The sequence below is a fragment of the Salmo salar genome, chromosome ssa10 (assembly GCF_905237065.1).
Source record: "Salmo salar chromosome ssa10, Ssal_v3.1, whole genome shotgun sequence".
Taxonomy (NCBI): Eukaryota; Metazoa; Chordata; class Actinopteri; order Salmoniformes; family Salmonidae; genus Salmo; species Salmo salar.
Window position 1 is genome coordinate 93,521,356 of NC_059451.1, and position 24,887 is coordinate 93,546,242.

At 44.8% G+C, this 24,887-nt stretch overlaps 1 pseudogene; it reads left to right on the forward strand.

The window, feature by feature from the left end:
- Nucleotides 1-24,412, forward strand: part of LOC123724560 (voltage-dependent calcium channel subunit alpha-2/delta-1-like) — a 102,575-nt pseudogene extending 78,163 nt beyond the window's left edge.
- The last annotated feature ends 475 nt before the right edge of the window (nucleotides 24,413-24,887 follow it).

Genomic DNA, 24,887 nt, shown 5'->3' on the forward strand with positions numbered 1-24,887 from the left:
TACAGAACTCCTTTATGCAATCGCGGTGTCAGATTTTCTAATAGCTTTTCAGCGAAAGCACATTTTTCAATAATCTGAGTACATAGCCCGGCCATCACGGCTAGCTAATTTGACACCCACCAAGTTTGGCCCTCACCAAAGTCAGATTTACAATAAGAAAAATTGGATTACCTTTGCTGTTCTTCATCAGAATGCACTCTCAGGACTTCTACTTCAACAACAAATGTTGTTTTGGTTCCAAATATTCCATAGTTATATTCAAATACCTCTGTTTTGTTCGTGCGTTCAGGTCAGTATCCGAAGGGTGACGCGCGAGCGCATTTCGTGAAAAAAAAAATATATATATTCCATTACCGTACTTCGAAGCATGTCAAACGCTGTTTAAAATCCATTTTTATGCGATTTTTCTCGTGAAATAGCGATAATATTCCAACCGGGCGACGTTGTATTCATTCAAAGGCTGAAAGAAAAAAAATTGAGGATTCTCATGAACGCGCATCTCCAGTGTCACTGTCCCCAGCCTGACCAGTAACAAACAGAGCTGCTGTACTTCGCCCAGAGACTGCAGACATCTCATTCCACTTTCTGGCGCCTTCTGAGAGCCAATGGAAGCCTTAGAAAATGTCACGTTACAGCAGAGATGCTGTATTTTCGATAGAGATGCAACAGAAGGATAACAAATTGTCAGACAGGGCACTTCCTGTATGGAATCTTCTCAGGTTTTGGCCTGCCATATGAGTTCTGTTATACTCACAGACACCATTCAAACAGTTTTAGAAACGTTAGAGTGTTTTCTATCCAAATATACTAATTATATGCATATTCTCATTTCTGGGCAAGAGTAGTAACCAGTTTAAATTGGGTACGTTTTTTATCCAGTCGTGCAAATACTGCCCCCTAGCCCCAACAGGTTTTAACCTATAACACTTGTCAGGCTCTTTAGTATTGCATGCACTTATGCAAGTATCATTACAGACACTGGCAAGTTTAAGTTTGAATAAGGAATACAACAGACCACATTTACTGTAATGACGTTCACTTCCACAGGTAGGCAAAAATAACAACCTGAAAGCCACAGCCCAATAAGCCACGCCTCCAACTCTTCTGATAGGCTGCCACCACTACATTGCCATTAGATTTCAGATCAATTGAATAGAATAGGTTGAACGAACCAAAGCGTAATTTTCAATCATTCCAATCAGTGTTTAATAAGTTTTATGTACATTCTTTATTTGAATATTTATAAAATGTACATTGTTATGTCTGGTAACACATTTTTATTTTCCTTTATTCCAACCCCATTCTATGCACTAAATGGATGTGGGTGGAGCAATGTCTACTTAAGGGTGCAAATTACAAGCACTCACAAAAGCTCTGACGAAGGCCTTGATGCCGATACGTAAAGCTCTGACGAAGGCCTTGAGGCCGATACGTAAAGCTCTGACGAAGGCCTTGAGGCTGATACGTAAAGCTCTGACGAAGGCCTTGAGGCTGATACGTAAAGCTCTGACGAAGGCCTTGAGGCTGATACGTAAAGCTCTGACGAAGGCCTTGAGGCCGTTACGTAAAGCTCTGACGAAGGCCTTGAGGCTGATACGTAAAGCTCTGACGAAGGCCTTGAGGCCGATACGTAAAGCTCTGACGAAGGCCTTGAGGCCGATACGTAAAGCTCTGACGAAGGCCTTGAGGCCGATACGTAAAGCTCTGACGAAGTCCTTGAGGCTGATACGTAAAGCTCTGACGAAGGCCTTGAGCCTGATACGTAAAGCTCTGACGAAGGCCTTGAGGCCGATACGTAAAGCTCTGACGAAGGCCTTGAGGCTGATACATAAAGCTCTGACGAAGGCCTTGAGGCCGTTATGTAAAGCTCTGACGAAGGCCTTGAGTCTGATACGTAAAGCTCTGACGAAGGCCTTGAGGCCGATACGTAAAGCTCTGACGAAGGCCTTGATGCCGTTGCGTAAAGCTCTGACGAAGGCCTTGAGGCCGATACGTAAAGCTCTGACGAAGGCCTTGAGGCTGATACGTAAAGCTCTGACGAAGGCCTTGAGGCCGATACGTAAAGCTCTGACGAAGGCCTTGATGCCGTTACGTAAAGATCTGGACGAAGGCCTTGAGGCTGATACGTAAAGCTCTGACGAAGGCCTTGAGGCCGATACGTAAAGCTCTGACAAAGGCCTTGAGGCCGTTACGTAAAGCTCTGACGAAGGCCTTGAGCCCGTTACGTAAAGCTCTGACGAAGGCCTTGAGGCTGATACGTAAAGCTCTGACGAAGGCCTTGAGGCCGTTACGTAAAGCTCTGACGAAGGCCTTGAGGCCGATACGTAAAGCTTAATAATAAATAGTGATACTAGCCAGAGCAGTGTGCAGGTTTCTCTTTTCCTTCATCAATTCTATTGTTACAATGCGCCTGCAACAAAGATGGCTCAGATGTGAGAGAGCCTTTTGAATTTTGAATCATTCCAATCAGTAAACGCACTTCAGATGAACAGTAGCGTGGTCAATGTTTTCCTGCTGCTGTTGTAGTCTTAGAGCAGCCATACTCAGTGGGTGGAATAGAAAGTAATAGGGACTAGTTATTAGTTAAGTAGACGGTCACATAATTAGCTAAATGTTTCACACTGTTTATTTGACTCGTTTACATGTTCTGTTAAACTGTTTCTTTCCTCTAAGCCTTCTGTCATGTTGTCATTATGTTGGGTCATTGTCTAGAAGTTTGGGTGTATGCGCGTGTGTGTGAGAGAGGGAGATGGAGAGAAGAGTAGGTCCTAGAGGGAGGGAGAGAGGGAGATGGAGAGAAGAGTAGGTCCTAGAGGGAGATGGAGAGAAGAGTAGGTCCTAGAGGGAGAAGGGTAGGTCCTAGAGTGAGGGAGAGAGGTAGATGGAGAGAAGAGTAGGTCCTAGAGGGAGGGAGAGAGGGAGAAGGGTAGGTCCTAGAGGGAGGGAGAGAGGGAGAAGGGTAGATCCTAGAGGGAGAGAGAGAGGGAGATGGAAAGAAGGGTAGGTCCTAGAGTGAGTGAGGGAGATGGAGGGAGAAGGGTAGGACCTAGAGTGAGTGAGGGAGGGAGGGAGAAGGGTAGGTCCTAGAGTGAGTGAGTGAGGGAGTGAGGGAGGGAGGGAGGGAGGGAGAAAGGTAGGTCCTAGAGGGAATGTGAGAGGGAGAAGGGTAGGTCCTAGAGGGAGGGGTGAGAGGGAGAAGGGTAGGTCCTAGAGTGAGTGAGTGAGGGAGGGAGGGAGAAAGGTAGGTCCTAGAAGGAGAGAGAGGGAGAGAGAGGGAGAGAGAGAGAGGGAGAGGGAGAGAGACTGAATTAACACATGATGACATGGCCAGGTTACAGCAGGTCCCTTCCTAGTACTGCTACTGGTTTGTCTTTCTCACTGGGACTTGATGGATCAATTCATGAAACTTTATGAATCCATCTGTGCACTATTGTCATGAATTCCTATTTATATTCAAATCATACACTTGCTTTATAAATCATGTCCATAATCCCTCCGGTACATTACTGTGAAAGGGCATGGTCAATCTTACTGTGTATGATCTGTTTGCATGTGCATGTGTGATCAGAGAAACAGAGGGGTGTGTGAATATGGAGGGTGACCTTGGACTCTTGAACACATTCTCTCTTTTCTCTCTTGTTCTTGTGTTTCAGTTCTGCGTGTGATTTGTGGTTGAATAGAAAGCCCATTTCATATTCATCACACAAATCCTTCGCTACATTTGGAGTTGGATTTTGATCTCTCTCCCCACCCACTCACTTTGCGACTTCTTTCTTTCTTTCTTTCTTTCTTTCTTTCTTTCTTTCTTTCTTTCTTTCTTTCTTTCTTTCTTTCTTTCTTTCTTTCTTTCTTTCTTTCTTTCTTTCTTTCTCTATACATTATAGTTACATTCTCTCTCCTTCATTTGACTGTTTATTTAATGTGCTTATATTTTCTGTATCATCTTATGGCCTCTAACTATTTATTTAATGTGCTTATATTTCTGTATCATCTTATGGCCTCTAACTATTTATTTAATGTGCTTATATTTTCTGTATCATCTTATGGCCTCTAACTATTTATTTAATTGTATTTTTTTCATGCTGAGATCCTCGTCATCATCCTCCTTTTTCTCCACTGTTCCGTCTTTCTTTTCTCTCTTCGTCCAATGTAAGGATCATTTAATCATCATCATCACAGTGTGTTTATGTAGCTTTTGCAGAAACTAAATCCATATGAACCTTGTAAACCGTGTATACAGTCTAAAGGTAGAGCAGCGTTGCTAGGAGACAGAGTATCAGCCTCCATCCATTTACTGGTGCTTTAACAGAGTAGTTCTGGATTACTGCTGCTACTTTACAACATTAGAAAGTCCCTGATACGCACTGAGGGTTTAACTACTGACATTAACACAGTCTACAGTTAGGCTGTATCAAACATACACACACACACGCGCGCACACACACACACACACACACACACACACACACACACACACACACACACACACACACACACACACACAAGCTGGAGTATTCCGGTCAGTTCTCAGCTGTATAAACTAGGCTCTTTGTCTGAATGTACAGTATATACTGTAGAACACAATAATACGATAGGGTAAGGAGCAGAGTTTTACTCTATGGCCTGAAGCCATGCTAAGAACCCATGACTGAAACATTACACAGTCTACAGGGTTTCCCGACTGCCGGCGCTGATTTTATTTGGCCTCCCAAGTTTTCTGAGCAAGTTTTTATTTTTACATTTTCATTGTTGGATATTAAAGACTGTAAATACACCAGGAAATGAGCTCCAAGTGATTTTTATTAAGGAAATCTGTTCCCATGTATTCCCACGCAAAATAGAGAGACGTGATCATATACAAATGTAAGCAATGTCTGAAATGTATATGTTTGAGTCAAACATATCTGTTTGGGCTTCTTGAGGTCAATTTGCAGTCTACAAATTATTAGTAATTATGTTCCTCCCCCCCGACCATCCGCTCCAGAAAAATCACCCCGCGGCTGAATCTAGTTGGTGATCCCTGAAACTGTGTTTCATTACAACTCACTGTAACAACTCAACATGCTTCAGGGGGACCGATATCAAACAAGTCATGCTATTGAATATACAAGTGTGTGTGTGTGTGTGTGTGTGTGTGTGTGTGTGTGTGTGTGTGTGTGTGTGTGTGTGTGTGTGTGTGTGTGTGTGTGTGTGTGTGTGTGTGTGTGTGTGTGTGTGTGCGTGGTAACTCATCCACCAGACTAAACACCCTCCTCTCTTCAGAACCCTAAATTCCAGGAGCCTGTCACTCTGGACTTCCTCGATGCTGAACTGGAGAACGACATCAAAGTCCAGGTAAACACACACACACAGGTGTTAGTTGTGTCCTGTCTCCTGCTAAAGTTAATTGAGTGTGATTTATACAGTGACTAGCTGTAAATGAGAGGACATGTTTACAGAAGCAGTGGATATCCCACTCTGTCTGTCTCTCCCTCTCCTTTCATCCTGCTTCTATCATATACATAGACACTCCAAGAGGGAGGTTCAGCATATAGATGTGCTACCGATCTCCTTGTTGTTATTCCTCTCTTTCTCTCTCGCTGGTGTACAGATGTGCACTGTGTTTTAGAGAGAGAATGGCAGTGAGATCAGACCCTGTAACCATTCACACTTTTGACACGTGGTACAGTTGAAGAAGATATATTTTTATATTCATTTTATCTTTCACACACACAAAACCATGCATGCATTATCTCTCTCTCTCTCTGTGTAGATCAGGAGAATGATGATAGATGGCAACCCAGGTGAAGAGACCATAGAGACTCTAGTTAAAACTCAGGATGAGGTGAGATCAGCACAAATGAAAGACACATAATAGTACTAATTCTCACTTACACGTCTCCTAGTGACATCAGTGCATGATTTAGGTTGAAGTAAGTTACGTGTAGTTTACGATTTAGGATTATGACTGTTTTAACACCTCTGTGTGTTCGCTGACAGAGATACATCGACAGAGGAGAAAGGACGTACACCTGGGCTCAGGTCAATGGAACAGACTACAGGTAGGGAGGCCTGAAAGATGTTGACCCAGTACAGAAACAACCTTTAACCCCTAGCCATATCTCCTGGAAACGTGTAGTGATCTGAAAGGATTGGATAGGTTGCTATAACATCACAGTGGTCTCACATCTCTACTTCATGAATGTGATAAGGTCTGGCCAGTAGGGGGCACTCTCTGTCCCTCTCTATCACAGTAAAACCCTTTTCTTAACTACTGAAATGTGTTTAAATGCAGATGTTCAGTGTCCTGTCACCTTGTGGATGGAACATGTTTTTCCAAGCATCGCCTTCAGTGTGTCAACAGAGAAAGGACAGGGTCCTGTATAATGACAAGACCTTTATTTCCTCAGCTTGGCCCTGGTCCTGCCTACCTACAGTGAACACTACATACAGGCCAAACTGGGAGACACCATCAGACAGGCCATGGGTGAGAAACACACACACACACACACACACACACACACACACACACACACACACACACACACACACACACACACACACACACACACACACACACAGGCATGCAGCCACAAAAGAAACACACCACAACAACTTTGCTCTCTCAAATCAGTGAGTTTTGCCAAAGTTCTTCACCCTACTCTCCCTCTCCATCACCCTCTCCCAGATCACATACTTCTTCTCTTTTCTTCCCTCCCCCCTCCCTCCCTCCTCCTCCCTTCCTCTCTCCTCCTCCCTCCCTCCCTCCCTCTCCCTTCCCTCCCTCCCTCCATCAGCTCTGATGCACTCCACTCCCTCTCCTTGTTCTTTCTCTTCTTCTTTTCCATCTCTTGTTCCTCTGTTCCCTTTCTTTGAATCTGAGGGCAGAGGAGGCATGTTACCTTACACAGCCTGCCTGTTTGCACCTCTTTCTCTACCCAGACCTGGTTTATCACTACTCATAGAGGCTTTATTACATGGTTCCTGTACTGTACTTCTGATGTACAAGATAAATCCACCTCTACAAACTGTCCCACTCTCTTGACTTTAATGTTCCCCTCATGTCCTCCCTCTATCTGCCCCTTCATGGGATCCGTACAGCTCCATGGGGCAAGTAGTCTATTTCCTGGTGTATAACTCACTGTTCCTTATCTGTCATCCAGTCTCTGCATGATCATGTATCTGTATTAGCATGATGAAGTATATTAATTCTACACAGTGACAGAGCAAAACAAAAGGAGGTAAACAAGATGGAAGGAAAGAAGGGAAAAGGAATGACAAATCTGTATTGACAGAGAGTAAACGAGAGAACAGCTGAGGTCCATGTGATTCCTACCCTTCCCAGTCCTTACATGAGATGTCCTACAATCTGCCTGTCATGTTTTACATGCTATTGAAATTATTTGATTATGCACCAGATAGTCATGAACCTTTTCATACTGAACCATCAGTAAACGGTTCCACAGACTGCTGGCATGACTGTATCAATTTAATGGCGTTTTTCTTGTGATGTCTTCTTTTAAGGGATTGATTGATGGACATTGATGTCTTTATGAGTGTAGGAACTCTATTGGAAAGAACATAGTGAAATCCAAAGCCAAAGCCTGTCACATGGAATAATAGAAGAGACAGATACTGTGCTGGAGTAACTGTGGATATCTCTGTGAACATACTGTACTTTATTGCATGTCTCTGCATGGTAGCACCTCTCAGTTTGGATAGTGTGGTTGTTTTAGATCAGATTTCCCTTCTTTTTAAGACTTCTTATATTGCTGTAATATGAATTTGATAAGACATCCCAAAGTTTCTGTTTTCTCTATTTCTCTCTATCTCCCTCCTTCTCCCCCTCCCCTCTCTCTTTCTCTCCCGCTCCCTCCGTCTCTCTCTCTATCTCCCTCCTTCTCCCCCTCCCCTCTCTCTTTCTCTCCGCTCCCTCCGTCTCTCTCTCTATCTCCTCCTTCTCCCCCCTCCCTCTCTCTTTCTCTCCCGCTCCCTCCTCTCTCTCTCTATCTCCCTCCTTCTCCCCCTCCCCTCTCTCTTTCTCTCCCGCTCCCTCCCTCTCTCTCTCTATCTCCCTCCTTCTCCCCCTCCCCTCTCTCTTTCTCTCCCGCTCCCTCCCTCTCTCTCTCTATCTCCCTCCTTCTCCCCCCTCCCCTCTCTCTTTCTCTCCCGCTCCCTCCCTCTCTCTCTATCTCCCTCCTTCTCCCCCCCTCCCCTCTCTCTTTCTCTCGCTCCCTCCTCTCTCTCTCTATCTCCCTCCTTCTCCCCCCTCCCCTCTCTCTTTCTCTCCGCTCCCTCCCTCTCTCTCTCTATCTCCCTCCTTCTCCCCCTCCCCTCTCTCTTTCTCTCCCGCTCCCTCCCTCTCTCTCTCTATCTCCCTCCTTCTCCCCCTCCCCTCTCTCTTTCTCTCCCGCTCCCTCCCTCTCTCTCTCTATCTCCCTCCTTCTCCCCCCTCCCCTCTCTCTTTCTCTCCCGCTCCTCCCTCTCTCTCTCTATCTCCCTCCTTCTCCCCCTCCCCTCTCTCTTTCTCTCCCGCTCCTCCCTCTCTCTCTCTATCTCCCTCCTTCTCCCCCCCTCCCCTCTCTCTTTCTTTCCGCTCCTCCCTCTCTCTCTCTATCTCCCTCCTTCTCCCCCCTCCCCTCTCTCTTTCTCGCTCCCCTCCCTCTCTCTCTCTATCTCCCTCCTTCTCCCCCCCCCCCTCTCTCTTTCTCTCCCGCTCCCTCCCTCTCTCTCTCTATCTCCCTCCTTCTCCCCCTCCCTCTCTCTTTCTCTCCCGCTCCCTCCCTCTCTCTCTCTATCTCCCTCCTTCTCTCCCCTCCCTCTCTCTTTCTCTCCCGCTCCCTCCCTCTCTCTCTCTATCTCCCTCCTTCTCCCCCCTCCCCTCTCTCTTTCTCTCCCGCTCCCTCCCTCTCTCTCTCTATCTCCCTCCTTCTCCCCTCCCTCTCTCTTTCTTTCCCGCTCCTCCCTCTCTCTCTCTATCTCCTCCTTCTCCCCCCTCCCCTCTCTTTCTCTCCCGCTCCCTCCCTCTCTCTCTCTATCTCCCTCCTTCTCCCCCTCCCCTCTCTCTTTCTCTCCCGCTCCCTCCCTCTCTCTCTCTATCTCCCTCCTTCTCCCCCTCCCCTCTCTCTTCTTTCCCGCTCCCTCCCTCTCTCTCTCTATCTCCCTCCTTCTCCCCCCCCCCTCTCTCTTTCTCTCCCGCTCCTCCCTCTCTCTCTCTATCTCCTCCTTCTCCCCCTCCCCTCTCTCTTTCTCTCCGCTCCTCCCTCTCTCTCTCTATCTCCCTCCTTCTCCCCTCCCCTCTCTCTTTCTCTCCGCTCCCTCCCTCTCTCTCTCTCTATCTCCCTCCTTCTCCCCCTCCCCTCTCTCTTTCTCTCCCGCTCCCTCCCTCTCTCTCTCTATCTCCCTCCTTCTCCCCCCTCCCCTCTCTCTTTCTTTCCCGCTCCCTCCCTCTCTCTCTCTATCTCCCTCCTTCTCCCCCCTCCCCTCTCTCTTTCTCTCCGCTCCCTCCCTCTCTCTCTCTATCTCCCTCCTTCTCCCCCTCCCCTCTCTCTTTCTCTCCCGCTCCTCCCTCTCTCTCTCTATCTCCCTCCTTCTCTCCCCTCCCCTCTCTCTTTCTCTCCCGCTCCCTCCCTCTCTCTCTCTATCTCCCTCCTTCTCCCCCCCCCTCTCTCTTTCTCTCCCGCTCCCTCCCTCTCTCTCTCTATCTCCCTCCTTCTCCCCCCCTTCCCTCTCTCTTTCTTTCCCGCTCCCTCCCTCTCTCTCTCTCTATCTCCCTCCTTCTCCCCCTCCCTCTCTCTTTCTCTCCCGCCCCCTCCCTCTCTCTCTATCTGGGGTCACTACAGGGCAGAAGGGCAAGTATTCCTCTTCCCCTTGTCTGCTTGTTCCATCACTTCAGTTTCACTCCACACCTTTTCTCCCTGTCTATCCGGCACCTCATATACAGTTGAAGTCGGAAGTTTACATTCACTTAGGTTGGAGTCATTAAAACTTGTTTTTCAACCACTCCACTAATTTCTTGTTAACAAACTATAGTTTTGGCAAGTCGTTAGGACATCAAATTTGTGCATGACACAAGTCATTTTTCCAACAATTGTTTAAAAAGTGTGTGCGATCAAGGATCCTACAAACCTGACTCAGTTACACCAGCTCTGTTAGGAGGAATGGGCCAAAAATTCACCCAACTTATTGTGGGAAGCATGTGGAAGGCTACCCGACACGTTTGACCCAAGTTAAACAATTTAAAGGCAATGCTACCAAATACTAATTGAGTGTATGTAAACTTCTGACCCACTGGGAATGTGATGAAAGAAATAAAAGCTGAAATAAATCATTCTCTCTACTATTATTCTGACATTTCACATTATTAAAATAAAGTGGTGATCCTAACTGACCTAAGACAGGGAATTTATACTAGGATTAAATGTCAGGAATTGTGAAAAACTGAGTTTAAATGTATTTGGCTAAGGTGTATGTAAACTTCTGACTTCAACTGTGTGTGTGTGTGTGTGTGTGTGTGTGTGTGTGTGTGTGTGTGTGTGTGTGTGTGTGTGTGTGTGTGTGTGTGTCTGTGTGTGTGTGACACACATTGACCTGTCATCACTCTAACCAGTCTGTGGCTGAGATGAAGCAGAACTCTGTCAATAGACAGCAGTGTTCTAGATAAGGCCTGACAGTGAGTTAATAGACAGCAGTGTTCTAGATAAGGCCTGACAGTGAGTTAATAGACAGCAGTGTTCTAGATAAGGCCTGACAGTGAGTTAATAGACAGCAGTGTTCTAGATAAGGCCTGACAGTGAGTTAATAGACAGCAGTGTTCTAGATAAGGCCTGTCAGTGAATTAATAGACAGCAGTGTTCTAGATAAGGCCTGTCAGTGAGTTAATAGACAGCAGTGTTCTAGATAAGGCCTGTCAGTGAGTTAATAGACAGCAGTGTTCTAGATAAGGCCTGTCAGTGAGTTAATAGACAGCAGTGTTCTAGATAAGGCCTGACAGTGAGTTAATAGAAGCAGTGTTCTAGATAAGGCCTGACAGTGAGTTAATAGACAGCAGTGTTCTAGATAAGGCCTGTCAGTGAGTTAATAGACAGCAGTGTTCTAGATAAGGCCTGTCAGTGAGTTAATACACAGCAGTGTTCTAGATAAGGCCTGACAGTGAGTTAATAGACGGCAGTGTTCTAGATAAGGCCTGACAGTGAGTTAATAGACAGCAGTGTTCTAGATAAGGCCTGACAGTGAGTTAATAGACAGCAGTGTTCTAGATAAGGCCTGTCAGTGAGTTGATAGACAGCAGTGTTCTAGATAAGGCCTGTCAGTGAGTTAATAGACGGCAGTGTTCTAGATAAGGCCTGTCAGTGAGTTAATAGACAGCAGTGTTCTAGATAAGGCCTGACAGTGAGTTAATAGACAGCAGTGTTCTAGATAAGGCCTGTCAGTGAGTTAATAGACAGCAGTGTTCTAGATAAGGCCTGTCAGTGAATTAATAGACAGCAGTGTTCTAGATAAGGCCTGACAGTGAGTTAATAGACAGCAGTGTTCTAGATAAGGCCTGACAGTGACAGTCAGCAGAGTGTACTGGCCTAACAGCCCTGAAAACTCATGCTGACAGACTAGTGGCACTACCAAGCTTAAAGATGGATGGGAATTTGTCTCCATAATCATTGTCTCTCTCCTTCTGTCATGTCTTGTTTCACTCATTCATCTTTCAGTTCTTTATTTCCATAATGATCAGTCTGGTGTGCTGTATAGGCCATGAATCCTGCTCCGCAGAGTGTGTAAGGTCCTAAAGATGTCTCTCTATTCTCTTCAGCCATGAACACTCTGCAGGTGGAGATGTTTGATGAGTTGGGATACACCTTCATCGCCCCAGGTGAGAGGCTGCAGCAGCACATCTGAATCTCCTCCACCCTCCTCCATTTTCAACCATTGTTACTCCCGAAGTGTACTTACTAGGAGTATCTGGTTATTCCACAGTTTATGCTGGGATTGAAGAGCATGGCGTAGAATTAGGTAGAAGTTATAAAAGGAGTTTAATGTTGTACAGATGTTGAATTTGAGATGTAATGTATCTAATATACAGCGTCTGCTATTTCTGTAGGGAGTATTGCAAAGGCTTGAAGGACAAGGACAACAACACCCAGTTCCTCCTGGACTTCAACCAGTTCATAGACAGGAACACACTGGAAGAGCCATGTAAGTTACCATGGCTGTTTAACACTCGCAGGCGCTCATACAACCCATGCATGCACACGCACGCACGCACGCGCACACACACACACACACACAGATGGAATTCCTCTACCTATTATACCCACCCAGGGGGAGGGGTTAGTGGGTGGAGTCAGGAGAGTTTCCCTCCACTTTGATTTTATGGTGTTCCATAGCCCTGTGAAGGTCCCAGAGAGGCGTTTGATTAGTCTGGTCTGGCCAGGAATGACATCAACCTTATCTAATGCAGTAGGCATTGGATAAGTGTAGTCTGATATCATCCTGATCGACTGAGCTTCCTAGAACCTGATGTTGTCATGCTACTGTGTGACTCAGAACCTCTATAGTGTCATCATCTAATGGGTATCAGCTACTGGAGATCCTATCAATGTCCTCCGTGTTGTCTAATGGATCACAATGTCCTCCGTGTTGTCTAATGGATCGCAATGTCCTCTGTGTTGTCTAAGCAAGCTCAAGCCATCTAAACTCCTATGTGTCATCCTTGCAGTTTACCAAGCGGTTTACTGTGGAAGATACTTCAGTAACAATGTCTTCCTGTCTAGGTAATGTGACTCTGGTCAGTAGGCTGCTGTTGGACGCTGGGTTGACTGCTGATCTGGTCAAACTGTGGAAGGAGCAGACATTGTGAGTTACACACACACACACACACACACACTGACCGCCATCAGGGCATCATCTACATGTACACATGAGTCAGTTACATGAGTCATGCAGACAGTCAGTCTATTCCCTGTCTTGTTGATGTCTTATTGGAGAAACACCAGGCAGCTAGTACTGCTATATGCTAATGTCTTGGTCTGTTGCTATGAGAATCTTGTCTGTGTTTTACCAATAAAATATGATTAAAGAAAGACACAGGACCAGCTATGCCAAGACTTGGTGTGTTCTGAAGACACCACAGTAATTACCTCAACATGCATTCATCACGCCATACACACACATGCTCACATAAACAGGAACTATTTACTGAACAAAGAACTCAAAGAATTAGGACATAAAGAGAAGCGACCTCAGGGAATACAACAATTAGTGTTCTGGACACAGTGATGTGTAGGCCTCTTTGTAGGCCTTTCCAAGACACACACTGTTCAGATGGACTAGTGACTTCTCCTGGGAGAGCGAGATGGGCTTCAAAGACAGTGGAATATTTAGCTCATGCCTCTCTGATTAGTCTAGATGGTCCCTGAGCCTCTGTTAAAGATGTGGTAAATGGGGCGATGCTTCCATTGACCAGATTGGCACACGTTCAACAAATCTGATTTTAACAAAGTGGATATCCGTCAAATCCGTCATAATTTACAGTATGTATTGTAACAAACCCACAATGTGGTTACTTAAGTGTTATTTGGCTGTTTTCGCTGCATAACATTTAGAAGTTGTCCGTTTTCAGGTTTAGAAGAAGTGACTGCTAAATGCTAACTCCTGTTAGTATAGCTAGCATACAGAAATCAATGGTGGTAGTCAGTCAATTATAACTGTAATGCAATTGATTGGTTCAGATGACATGAACATGTTGAGGTTGGCATCCATACAAGCATCATAGTAATTTTTACCTCAATATAGTGTGAAATACACATACAGTGCATTCGAAAAGTATTCAGACCATTTACTCAGTATTTTGTTGAAGCACCTTTGGCAGTGATTATAGCCTCGCGTCTTCTTGGGTATGACGCTACTTAAGCTTGGCACACCTGTATTTGGGGAGTTTCTCCCATTCTTCTCTGCATATCCTCTCAAGCTCTGTCGGGTTGGATGGGGAGTGTCGCTGCACAGCTATTTTCAGGTCTCTCCAGAGATGTTCGATTGGGTTCGAAGTACGGGCTCTGGCTGGGCCACTCAAGGACATTCAGAGACTTGTCCCGAAGCCACTCCTGCATTGTCTTGGCTGTGGGCTTAGGGTCATTGTCCTGTTGGAAGGTGAACCTTCGCCCCAGTCTGAGGTCCTGAGCACTATGGACCAGGCTTTCATCAAGGATCTCTGTACTTTGCTCCATTCATCTTTCCCTTGAGTCTGACTAGTCTCCCAGTCCCTTCTGTTGAACAACATCCCCACAGCAAGATGCTGCCACCACCATGCTTCACCTTAGGGATGGTGCCATTTTTTCTCCAGACCTGACGCTTGTCATTCCAGCCAAAGAGTTCAATCTTGGTTTCATCAGATCAGAGAATCTTGTTTCTCATGGTCTGAGAGTCCTTTAGGTGCCTTTTGGCAAACTCGAAGCGGACTGTCATGTGCCTTTTACTGAGGAGTGGCTTCCATCTGGCCACTCTACCATAAAGGCCTGATTGGTGGAGTGCTGCAGAGATGGTTGTCCTTCTGGAAGGTTCTCCAATCTCCACAGAGGAACTCTAGAGCTCTGTCAGAATGCGTTGTCATGGCTGTGTGCTTAGGATCGTTGTCCTGTTGGAACGGTGAACCTTCACCCCAGTCTGAGGTCCTGAGTACTTTGGAGCAGGTTTTCATCAAGGATCTCTGTACTTTGCTCCATTCTCCCATCCTCACAGAGTAACTCTGGAGCTCTGTCAGAGTGACCATCATGTTCTTGGCCACTTCCCAGACCAAGGCCCTTCTCCCCCGATTGCTCAGTTTGGCCGGGCGGCCAGCTCTATGAAGAGTCTTGGTGGTTCCAAACTTCTTCCATTTCAGAATGATGGAGGCCACTGTGTTCTCGGGGACCTTCAATGCTGCAGACATGTTTTGGTACCCTTCCCCAGATCTGTGCCTCGACACAATCCTATCTCGGAGCTCTATGGACAATTCCTACAACCTCATGGCTTGGTTTTTGCACTGACATGCACTGTCAACTATAGATCCTTATATAGACAGGTGTGTGCATTTCCAAATCATGTCCAATCAATTGAATTTAACACATATGGACTCCAATCAAGTTGTAGAAACATCTCAAGGATGATCAATGGAAGCAGGATGCACCTGGGCTCAATTTCGAGTCTCATAGCAAAGGGTCTGAATACTTATGTAAATGTTATTTTTCATTTTCTTTTATAGATTTGCAAGCATTTTCTAAAAACCTGTTTTCACTTTGTCATTATGGGGTATTGTGTGTAGATTGATGAGAAAAAAAAATAAATGCAATCCATTTTAGAATAAGGCTGTAACGTAACAAAATGTGGAAAAAGTGAAGGGGTCTGAATACTTTCCGAATGCACTATATTAACAATAGCCTAAATGTAGGCTAATTTTGCTGGGGGCAATGAGGAGATTCAGGATCTTTCCCCACGGACATTTCCCCACGAGTTTCCATGGCAATTCCATTGTTTTGGTCGAGTTCGATTTACCTCTTTACCTCATCAATTGAACTGTGATTGATTCCTGTGTGTTCTTTCTGTCCCAGGGGCGGGATTCTGGCCAGGTTTGTAGCCACTGATGGAGGGATCACAGAGTCTATCCCAGAAGGTATGCTCAGATTTCTCCTTTCATGTTAGTTAGATTAGCCCGATCCCAAACTGTAGGTGCTGTGTCAACTCCTATTGTAAGAAGCCATGACAAGGGATTAATACTGGTAGGAGTTGGCTAATGCACAAAGCTATTTTAAAGTGTATAATGGTTTGGCTTGGATATGATACTGTTTTACTTCCCTACCTGCTCTGCTGGCTCATTTCACATTTCATGGAGAGTTGGTTCTCCCAAATCACCTACAGCCCATTAGCCCAGCCTAGAACATGGTTCACAAACACTGGTGACATTCTCAGTACAGATGGACTTTTCTTTTCCTCTCTCTCTCTTTCTTCTCTCTTTCTGTCTCTCTCTCTGTCTCTCTCTCTGTCTCTTTCTGTCTCTCTCTGTCTCTCTCTGTTCTCTCTGTCTCTCTCTGTCTCTCTTTCTGTCTCTCTCTTTCTGTCTGTCTCTCTCTCTTCTGTCTGTCTCTGTCTCTGTCTCTTTCTTTCTCTTGTCTCTTCTCTCTGTCTGAAGATCTTTATCATTAGAGTGTATATCATCTAGCTGTCAAATGGGAATCAGTCTTGTTGATTGTTAGAGTACAGCAGTTTGTACTAAGTTTGTAGCTAAAATGTTAGGTTTTTCGAAAGCATCTTTCTGTGATTTATTTACTAAGGAAAGGTTGTTATTGGTTGTTATTCATTGGTTGTTATTCATGTCTGAATTTAGGCAGGTGATCTTAGTAAAAAGTTGTATCTTATATTTATATATCTAACATGCAATTTAACTTGCAGATCACCAGTTAGAAAACAACTTTATATTGAGTTTTTATGACTGGCTTGAATTTAGTTATTATTGCATGTGAAGAAAATATGTAAAAATACGTTCATAAAACCATACGTTTTCTTTATCTCTGGGCCAATTCCATGTCATTTTTCCAGTTTGTTGGGTGTGACTGTTATTTTGATCAAAGTGTAGCCTGTATTTGAGTAAAATCTTTTAGACATCTGTGTCTTAAAAATGTGCGTGCGTGTATGCGTGTGCATGTGTTGGTGTGTGTTTCAGTGCTGGAGAGGAGTGGACAGAGAATGCTGAGACATATGACTCAAGTTTCTACAAGAGGACTCTGGATAACAGCATCTATATTTTCACCGCTCCATACTTCAACAGTGGGTTAACACACACTCACCAAACACGCACGCGCGGCCACACACACACACACACACACACACACACACACACACACACACAGGGACCCAAGGGTGTCTTCTCCTCAATTCGTGGTCTGTCAGCAAACCTCTCTCTGGGGACGAACGGCTTGCTCTACTGGCTGAGATCTGAGATGAGAGGCCTCTAGTCCCCACTCTCTGCTTCCTCTCATCTGTCTATCCCTCCCTTTCTCTCCTCTGCTCTCCACTCACAATTTTTCATGTACTTCTTTCTTTAGCTCTCTCTCTCTGCTACTTTTGACTCCACCTGTGTGTATGTCCCTGTAGTATTACAGTACTCTATAGACCAGATCTCTGAGTTAAAGAACCCTTGTCTCCCTTCACTATAAGGTTCCGTTTTCACTCATACTATACTGCAGTATGTACTTCATACTATACTGCAGTATGTACTCATACTATACTGCAGTATGTACTCATACTATACTGCAGTATGTACTCATACTATACTGCAGTATGTACTCATACTATACTGCAGTATGTACTCATACTATCACTGCAGTATGTACTCATACTGCCAAGCCACACATAATTTATGTCCAGTTACATCAGACCAAACAAACAAAGATTATATTCATCAAATATGATTCTTACCAAGCCTCACACAATTACTGTCATTGTCAAACAAGTGTCACTGTATGTGAATGTCTTGATACTCTTTCCTCTGCTCTCCCTCCCTCTCTCTCTGCTGCAGAGAGCAGGGAATCAGGCTATGAGTCAGGTATTCTGGTGAGGCAAGGCTGTAGACCTCAACATAGATGGAGTCAACCTCAAACCAGCTGGTGAGTGGACAATACTGTCCCCATCCCCTAAGCACCTAGCCGGGTGCTTAGTTGTTGCAGTGGGTACTTCTGAAGGGCTATTCAATAAAAACGTGTTTCTGAATATGTCTTGTAGTGGTGGGGGTGAAACTGAACGTCTCTGCCTGGATGAACAGCTTCATGAATGCCACCATCAAAGTCAACGTAGGAAACACTTTTCCCATAGTTAAGAAACGATCACTTATATTGTGTTTGCTCAACAAGTTACCCTTCATACATGATGGTGTGTGTTCTGTGTTTGCTCAACAAGTTACCCTTCATACATGATGGTGTGTGTTCTGTGTTTGCTCAACAAGTTACCCTTCATACATGATGGTGTGTGTTCTAATGTGTTTGCTCAACAAGTTACCCTTCATACATGATGGTGTGTGTTCTGATGTGTTTGCTCAACAAGTTACCCTTCATACATGATGGTGTGTGTTCTGATGTGTTTGCTCAACAAGTTACCCTTCATACATGATGGTGTGTGTTCTGATGTGTTTGCTCAACAAGTTACCCTTCATACATGATGGTGTGTGTTCTGTGTTTGCTCAACAAGTTACCCTTCATACATGATGGTGTGTGTTCTGACGTGTTTGCTCAACAAGTTACCCTTCATACATGATGGTGTGTGTTCTAATGTGTTTGCTCAACAAGTTACCCTTCATACATGGTGTTGTGTGTTCTAATGTGTTTGCTCAACAAGTTACCCTTCATACATGGTGTTGTGTGTTCTAATGTGTTTGCAGTGCAAGGATGAAATCTGTGGCTGTCTGAAGAATGATAAGGTACTATGGCCTGTCTTACTTATGAAAAATATTTAGAAATGTTGATAATGTTCTTTACTGACTGATGTTCTCTCTCTCTCTCTGCAGCACGTTGACTGTGTCATCCTGAGATGATGGCGGCTTCCTGCTGATGTCCAATCAGGATGAGTATATCACTCAGGTGAGTCTCCATCAACCAATCAGCTTGTTCTGTCAGAGACAGGTATGTTTGCTCTACCAGTGCAGGGTCAACATTCTGTCTGGCTATAGGACGGTTTCCCAGACCTAGATTAAGCCTTGTCCTGGACTAAAAACATGTTCAATGGAGAGGATTATCCTTAATCTGTCTCCAGGAAACTGGCCCTTATGGAATCTGTTTAACTGATCTGGATGTGCTTTTAGTGACCCCTCTGACTATTATTGTAATGCTCTTCGTTAGAAGGAGAAGTGGACCAAGGCGCAGCGTGGTAAGTGTTCAAGTGATACTTTATTCCAAGAAACACTCAAACAAGAATAACAAAAAGCAACAAAACGAAAGCCAACAGTTCTGTCAGGCATAGACGCTAAACAGAAAATAACCTCCCACAAACACAGGTGGAAAACAGGCTGCCTAAGAATGATACCCAATCAGAGACAACGATAGACAGCTGCCTCGGATTGGGAACCACACTGGCCCAAAAACAAAGAAACAGAAAACAGACTTCCCCACCCGAGTCACACCCTGACCTAACCAAACATAGAGAATAATAAGGATCTCTGGTCAGGGCGTGACAATTATGATTGTCACGCCCATATTTACATTTTAGCAGACACTCTTATCCAGAGCGACTTACAGTAGTGAATGCATATATTTCATACATTTTTTCCTCGTACTGGTCCCCCGTGGGAATCGAACCCACAACGCTGGCGTTGCAAACACCATGCTCTACTAACTGAGCCACACAGGACCTAATAAGATATTATTTTCTTGTATTGTCCTCTGCTTCTATAACACTCATTAATACCGAATGCCATATCATATTTGACATGACAACAAACAAGTATCTAAAGCACAGATCTGAAAGAAAATGGCTCTATGGCATCTACAGTATCCTGAAGTTAGTAGAACATAAATCCAGTGTCTTAAAGCCAAGACACTCCTGTTGGAATGAGTACTAAAAGGTTTATATTGGTTTGGCTGCCCACCAGATCTCTTCTCCTGCTCCTCTCTTCATCTCTGCTTCATCTGACCTGGATGACTCCAACCCATCACTCACTCACATAGGTCATGTATACGCCTTATGACATGATTATGACATGGGTATGACATCGTTCTGAGCCCATTGTGTCCTGTTAGAGTGTGTTTGAAAGCTCCTGTAGGACAGAAGTCTGCTTCTCCATCAGAGTAAAGGGTTAGTCTCTGGAACAGTATCAGAGAGAGAGAGAGAAAGGGAGAGGTTCCGACTCTGTTATGGTAACCTCTATTAAAGAGAGAGTTCACCCCTGTATCAAAGTTGGACAGATGTTTTCATACATTTCATGTGGTCTAAAGTCATGCTGAATCTGCTTTGTATATCCTACTATACTCCTTAGGAGAATCCTGCGGCTTCAATCCAAGTGAATGGCATATTTTGGCTCTACTTTGTTAAATTGGATTAGGTAGTTCAATCCTCCCCATTCATTTAGGATCAAGGCTTTCTAATGCATAGAGCAGGCATCCATTTTGCGTCTTTGGTTGTTGAATGCTCCCTCTAGTTCTCTGTGGGGTGTCTTGGAGTGCCTTCCCTGTAGCTCAGTTGGTAGAGCATGGTGTTTGCAACACCAGGGTTGTGGGTTCGATTCCCACGGGGGCCAGCACAGAAAAAAATAAAATGTATGAAATGTATGCATTCACTACTGTAAGTCGCTCTGGACAAGAGCGTCTGCTAAATGACTAAAATGTAAATGTTGAGTACAACCTTGTCCTCTGTGTGTATAGATAGGTCAGTTCTTTATGAATAAATGTGTAGGTGTGGTAGTTGAACGCAGCTCTCTGTTCCCTGTATACAGATTGGCCAGTTCTTTGGGGAGGTAGACCCAGTCGTGATGATCAGTCTGGTCAACACGTCTCTGTACTCCTTCTACAAGACTTACGACTACCAGTCAGTCTGCGATCCTGAGAGAGACAGCAAGGCTGCTGCAGGGCCACGGTCTGTCTATGTGGTGAGACACACACACACACACACACACACATGCATAAATGCATTATCTTGCTTTGGTTACATACAGTGCATTCAGAAAGTATTCAGACCCCTTCACTTACGCTACAGCCTTATTCAACAATGGATGAAATCGTTTTCTTCCCTCATCAATCTACATACAATACCCCATCATGACAAAGCAAAAACAGGTTTTTAGAAAATGATTGCAAATCTATTAAAAAAAGGGAAATATAACATTTCATAAGTATTCAGACCCTTTACTCAGTACTTTGTTGAAGCACCTTTGGCAGCGAGTACAGCCTTGAGTCTTCTTGGGTATGACGCTATAAGCTTGGCACACCTGTATTTGGGGAGTTTCTCCCATTCTTCTCTGCAGATCCTCTCAAGCCCTGTCAGGTTGGATGGGGAGCGTCGCTGCATAGCTATTTTAAGGTCTCTCCAGAAATGTTCGATCGGGTTGAAGTCCGGGCTCTGGCTGGGCCACTCAAGGACATTCAGAGACTTGTCCCGAAGCCACTTCTGCATTGTCATGGATGTGTGCTTAGGGTCGTTGTCCTGTTGGAAGGTGAACCTTCTCCCCAGTCTGAGGTCCTGAGTACTCTGGAGCAGGTTTTCATCAAGGATCTCTCTGTACTTTGCTCCATTCTCCCATCTCCACATAGGAACTCTGGAGCTCTGTCAGAGTGACCAACATGTTCTTGGTCACTTCCCTGACCAAGGCCCTTCTCCCCGATTGCTCAGTTTAGCCGGGCGGCCAGCTCTATGAAGAGTCTTGGTGGTTCCAAACTTCTTCCATTTAAGAATGATGGAGGCCACTGTGTTCTTGGGGACCTTCAATGCTGCAGACATGTTTTGGTACCCTTCCCCAGATCTGTGCCTCGACACCATCCTGTCACGGAGCTCTACGGACAATTTCTTCGACCTTATGGCTTGGTTTTTGCTCTGACATGCACTGTCAACTGTGGGACCTTATATAGACAGGTGTGTCCCTTTCCAAATCATGTCCAATCATTTGAATTTACCACAGGTGGACTCCAATAAAGTTGTAGAAACATCTCATGGATGATCAATGGAAACAGGATGCACCTGAGCTCAATTTCAAGTCTCAAGGCAAAGGGTCTGAATACTTATGTAAATAAGGTATTTCTGTTTCTTATTTGTAAAACCTAAAAACCTGTTTTTGCTTTGTCATTATGGGGTATTGTGTGTAGATTGATGGGGGGGGAAAATATTTAATCAATTTTAGAAAAAGGCTGTAACGTAACAAATTGTGGAAAAAGTGCAGGGGTCTGAATACTTTCTGAATGCACTGTATGTGTGTATATTCTGTCCTTATGTTGTGAATTGTGCACTCAGTGCTGCTCTCCTCTCCACTCTCCAGCCCACTATAGCAGACATGCTGAGTATAGGTTGGTGGGCCTCCACTGCTGCCTGGTGAGAAAAATGGTCTGGTTACTGTAACAACTGTTTAGATATGGTCTGCTGTTTAGACCAACAGTAATGTGTTTGTTTGTCTCTCTAGGTCGATAATACAGCAGCTCTTCTACGGTCTCATATTCCCCAGCTTCCTAGAGGCAGGTGAGTGTTAGGGTACAGTATATTGGATGTAATTATGTGATTATACAACAGTCAATTTATAAAGGTACAATATGTTTGTTGTCGCTAAAATGGGCTGTTAATATAGTGTAAATATCCTTGGGCGTTGGAGTAGTTATGTGGAGGAGTTGTAAGCACAGACCTGTTTTGTTTGCTTGTTTGTTGATTTGGGTTTTTGGTTGAGTATGGTGACAGTAGTGGATTCTCTCTTTCTGTATCTCTCTCTCTATCTCTTTCTCTGTATCTCTATCTATCTCTTTCTCTGTATCTCTCTCTCTCTAGCGGACTCAGATGATGACATGTCAGCTAACATGTTTAAGGAGAGCTGTATCACAGAGCAGACTCAGTACTTCTTTGACAACGAAGAGAGATCCTACTCAGGAGTCCTTGACTGTGGAAACTGCTCCAGGGTGTGTGTGTGTGTGTGTGTGTGTGTGTGTGTGTGTGTGTGTGTGTGTGTGTGTGTGTGTGTGTGTGTGTGTGTGTGTGTGTGTGTGTGTGTGTGTTTCCCTTCACTAGGACTAAGGGGCCTATCCCGAACCATGAAAAACAGACCCAGACCATTATTCCTTAGGCAGGTAGCGTTCTCCTGCAACCGCCAAACCCAGATTCGTCCATCGGACTGGCAGATTGTGAAGCGTGATTCATCACTCCAGAGAACGCTTTTCCACTGCTCCAAAGTCCAATGGCGGCGAACTTTACATAACTCCAGCCAACGCTTGGCATTGCGCAAGGTGATCTTAGGCTTGTGTGCTGCTCGGCCATGGAAACCCATTTCATGAAGCTCCAGACGAACAGTTATTGTGCTGACGTTGCTTCCAGAGGCAGTTTGGAACTCGGTAGTGAGTGTTGCATCCGAGGACAGACGATTTTTGTGCGCTACACACTTCAGCACTCGGTGATCCCGTTCTGTGAGCTTGTGTGGCCTATCACTTCTCGGCTGAGCCGTTGTTGCGCCTCGACCTTTCCACTGGCAGGGCAGAAATTTGACGAACTGATTTGTTGGAAAGGTGGCATCCTATGGCGGTGCCACGTTAAAAGTTACTGAGCTCTTCAGTAAGGTCATTCTACTGCCAATGTTTGTCTATGGAGATTGCTGGCGGTGTGCTCGATTTTATACACCTGTCAGCAACGGGTGTGGCTGAAATAGACAAATCCACTAATTTGATGGGGTGTCCACATACTTTTGTATATATAGTGTATATCACCATGGTAGCCCATATGTGTGATGTCACGGGAGGCGGAAGGAACGAGCAGCGTTTACTCTTATCTGAGGCAGATAAAGAGCATGTTGTGTGAAAGCTTTGTTAGTCTGTTGGGAGTGTTTCCATTTGTTTCGGGGTTGAAATCTAGTGGAGCCTCTTCCTTCTGTCTTGGAATAATAGTGAATTCCATTGAAAGAATAATATAACATTCCAATGGAAGGGAAGTGTTGTCTCTCCTCTCATCCTCTCCTCCCCCCCCTCTTATCTCTTCTTTTCCGCTCCTCTCCTCTCCCCCCTCTCTCACCTCTCCTCTCCTCTCATCCTTTCATGATGTATAATGCTAAGTAGCTTACAAACACTTTGTGTGTGTGTGTTTCAGGATGTATCGGGCTGAGAAGCTGCCCAACACTAACCTGGTGTTTCTGATCACTGATGCCAAGGCCACCTGTCTGTCTTGTGACGCCAGACCACTAAGACAAGCTGAGCAACCCCTGTATCCTTTGATACACACACACACACACACACACACACACACACACACACACACACACACACACACACACAAACCTCTGCATTAGACAAACGGTAACAGAAGCTCAGCAGCACTGTATCTCTCTACATGTTGCTACCATTATCAACATAATACCAAGCCTGTGTATTGAAACCACATGGCTATAGATAAGAAGTACCCTCACATATAACTACATCATCCATTAGCAGGACACATGGTAGTACAGTTGTATTCATTTAGTTAGTATTACTGCTGGAGTGAAAAACTCTAGTCATGTCTAGTCATATGGAGCTATGTATCTGAATGGAACATCTGGAGCCATGTTGGGATCACTTTGAATCACTTGTGTGTGTGTGTGTGTGTGTGTGTGTGTGTGTGTGTGTGTGTGTGTGTGTGTGTGTGTGTGTGTGTGTGTGTGTGTGTGTGTGTGTGTGTGTGTGTGTGTGTGTGTGTGTGTGTGTGTGTGTGTGTGTGTGTGTGTATACGAGACATATGTGTCTGGGGATTTAGCTTCCTGCTGGTGTAACAGTAAAAGTGTCGTTGTCAGAGTTCAGAGAGGGGTCAAACCAGAGGCATGTAGTTTATTACGACTCAATATGCTGATAATGAGGACTAAACACACTCACACATACAGCGAGATAAGCTATAAAATGTACACACTCCCTGTATTGCACACTATTTATCAGCAAGAGAGTCTGTCCAATCACAGTGTCATGTTCAATCATGGTGAATGGAGTTGTTAAAGGGTAATACTCTGCCACAGACTTGGTGATATGTCTGAGTTTGTAAGGGAGAGCGTTAAAGGGTAATACTCTGCCACAGACAGGGTGATATGTCTGAGTTTGTAAGGGAGAGCGTTAAAGGGTAATACTCTGCCACACACAGGGTGATATGTCTGAGTTTGTAAGGGAGAGTGTTAAAGGGTAATACTCTGCCACAGACAGGGTGATATGTCTGAGTTTGTAAGGGAGAGTGTTAAAGGGTAATACTCTGCCACAGAC